The 3,259-nt window shown below is 34.0% G+C and overlaps 1 protein-coding gene across 1 annotated transcript in view; it reads right to left on the bottom strand.

Annotated features, from left to right (window-relative positions):
* Nucleotides 1-895: 895 nt before the first annotated feature.
* The window catches only part of LOC107695963 (twist-related protein 2-like), a 3,458-nt gene continuing 1,094 nt past the window's right edge, over nucleotides 896-3,259 (bottom strand). The window contains exon 2 of the mRNA XM_016496084.1: nucleotides 896-1,205. The gene's annotated coding sequence lies outside the window, so the exon portion shown is untranslated. The remainder of the gene's footprint in view (nucleotides 1,206-3,259) is intronic.

A 3,259-nucleotide genomic window follows, 5' to 3' on the forward strand; every position in this document is an offset into this window, starting at 1 on the left:
TTTTCCGTCTGATTTTACGGGAAACATCTGGGGCTCGCACCACTCCGTAACTGTGGCCCTAGGCATTCTGGCTCAGAAGGAAGGTGGGAATAATGAGACCGTATCAAACACGCTACTGATGGATAGGCACTCTACCCTCAACACAATGAACACACAAGGTTATTTTTATTAAAAGATGTTTGATATTGTATTATTACTTTCAAATCGGTAAAAAAAAAATAACTATTCAGTAGGCTAATTCTTTTACGTCATGACTTAGACCTAATCACGGTTTTGCATACTTGCTCTAAAACTTACCAATGTAGCCTTTTGTTGGCACATGTTGCTGTTTATTTCATTTTTTCATTGATTTAGAAACTAAATATAATTTATTTAATATAAATTAAACAATACTTAAAATCATTTACATCACTCGACTAAAATAGTATTTGCATTATTTAATTAAATGATATTTATTAAAACCAACACGTTTCGAATTTGTGTGTATCCAACAGAGTATTTTCGTCTTTTACGTAGCCTATTTTCATTCGGTTCATTCCAGCTTTATTGGTTCACTCATTTCGGCTCTTTAAGATTTGGACATGTTCAAAAGTTCCATGCCGACCAACTCAGCTGACTCGAGAACCATCCTTACTGATTCAGTCCGATTCGTTAAATCCGATAGGTCTATGTGAACGAATCCTTAAAGGGGTCATATGATGCTGCTAAAAAGAACATTATTTTGTGTATTTGGTGTAATGAAATGTGTTTATGTGGTTTAAGGTTCAAAAAAACACATTATTTTCCACATACTGTACATTATTGTTTCTCCTCTATGCCCCGCCTTTCTGAAACGCATCGATTTTTACAAAGCTCATCGGTCTGAAAAGCGAGGCACATATATATATATATATATATATATATGTAAACTCTTCTGTTTAGAGACAAACACACAATATAGTTTCCATACTGATAACAGATGGCCTTCCTGTACTATCACCATGCCGACATTTAAGAATAACTTGTGAAAATGATTAAATGTATTTGACGACACAGGAGACGTCATCTACGTTTCCTCTATATAAAAAGCTCCTTTCGTTGTTTCCTTCGTGATGATGCTCAAGTCCGTAGGTGTATCTACTGAATGTCCTTTGGCCACGTCACTGAGGTTTACAGGTTCATCAATAAATCCTTTGGTGTCTTCAAAATTAGTGGAAGTAAACAGCCTGTGGAAGAAGAAAAAAGGCATTTATAAGAAAGGTTCAAAAATCTGCTTCTTTCTATCAAATAGTGCTGAAACGTCTTTGCAGGACATTTCTGGGAAGGCCTAAAGCTTCAAGGTTTGTCTGTGGTCGAACGCACAGACTTGGTTTAAAATGTAGAGAAATGGGAAGCTATTAATGATCCCATTATTTAATTGTGAGTGGGAGCACATGCTTACACAGGAAAAGGCTTGATTCAAACATGTTACACAAATGCCAGGTGGAATTACGTCACTGGAAAATAGCTGTGATTTAGGAGGTCGTTTGTTTTGAAATTCGAAGCCATACACCTGCCTTTCTTCTGATTTCTCAGTAGCATATATTACTTTATCCAAAGAAATTCATAAGATTGAGTTAGAATTCAAAGTAAAATCATCACAAGAATTGAGTTTAACATTTTTTGACAGCTGTGTGTTGTCTTGATTGATGGAGGCCTAATCCAGAGCATACAAGGAAAGCAACAGCTTTATCCAACTCATTTTAACTGGTGGATTCAAATGGGTTAAACAATGCATAATTATGATTACTCATTTCAATTATTGGTGATTTAAAGTAGGACCGTATTCAGTATTATAGACATGCAGGTTCATATAATAAATACCACAAGATATAACTAATACATGCATATTTTAGCTTATTAAATAAAATGAAAATACATTTTAATTTAAACATCTCAAAATTATTTTTAATAATTGCTCATGTTGTATCACATTTTAGCCTGAAAGATTTCAGCCTTGCCTTAATGCCTTAAGATGTCAGTCTTTGGTTTCAGTGGTTACTGTGAAGTTATTTCACAAGCAAAACCATGGTTTAGGTGGCAGCGCACCTTCTCACTTACAAAATGAAGGTTCCTGCAGAACCATAAGGAACTTCACTTCCTGATGCCATATAGCAGAATCTTTTAGTTCAACTGAGCACTGTTCTTTAATATACAGGTGCTTTAAAGAACCCAAAACACTGATCTGAAGAACCAAGTAGGTTAACAAGAACTTTTTTAATCTCCCAAAAACCATATACTACAGCAAAATTGAACGTTTATTTTTAGGAGTGTAGACCAAGAAATTTTTTTTCAGGGGTTTCAGAGAACCTTCTTAATTTCTTTGTACATATATAAAATATGTATAAACGTAAGCGTATAACGTATATGTTATATATATAAAATATGCGTTCAAATGCATCCAGTTTTTCCTCAGTCGTGCTAATAATTATTTTCCATTTCTCTCTCACGGTGTTTTTAGCTAACGTTTATTAACGCGCTTTGTAACCAGCTTTTAAATCGCCGGTGAAATGTGAGTTTTATTCATTAACGGGAAAATGTTCCATTAAATATAAAAAGCTTGGTTGGGTCGTCATTCGTTTCGTAAGATTGACGATATTATGTGAATATGTTTATTTGCACCCGTCGTGATATGAACTTAACTGAGAAAAATGAGAATCCAGCGTTTGTTTTCCTTGTTATTTTTAGAAAACATAGGCTACATTACTAGTAGGCTATAAATCTCTCCATACTGTCTGTGATTTCTCTGTTGTGATTTTACTAGAAATATTAGGCTCTTTAGAAAATGTAGCAGTCAAGGAATGTGTAATCAGCCAGTTCTCATAGTAATTATGATGAAAGTTCATTTCTTACTCTAATTGCGCGCGCTTCTATGGTGCATTTTACTGTTTAGAGGGTTTTACGGTTTTATGTTTGTCTTTAAAGCATAATAATATATGTTTTATAGCCTATATGTATGTTCTCCCATATTAATTTAGTCCAAATGGCATATCGTGACCTCTAGCAGTTCTGTTATAATCGCTGAGATCATACATGCCACTGGTTTATGTCCTAAAGTATCTTTAAAAACGTTCTGGCATTTTCTGTGACACCAGATTGAATTGAATATCCCCGTAATAGCTATTTGGCCACTACATTCAACATTTATTTTAATATCTATCCTAGTGTATCTTATGAAGACATTCTCTAACAATAAAAAAATAATAGGAATTAGTCTAACATATAAAATCAACATTCTTTA

Source organism: Sinocyclocheilus anshuiensis, unplaced genomic scaffold (genome assembly GCF_001515605.1).
Source record: "Sinocyclocheilus anshuiensis isolate Anshui unplaced genomic scaffold, SAMN03320099.WGS_v1.1 scaffold698, whole genome shotgun sequence".
In the NCBI taxonomy this organism is placed as follows: domain Eukaryota; kingdom Metazoa; phylum Chordata; class Actinopteri; order Cypriniformes; family Cyprinidae; genus Sinocyclocheilus; species Sinocyclocheilus anshuiensis.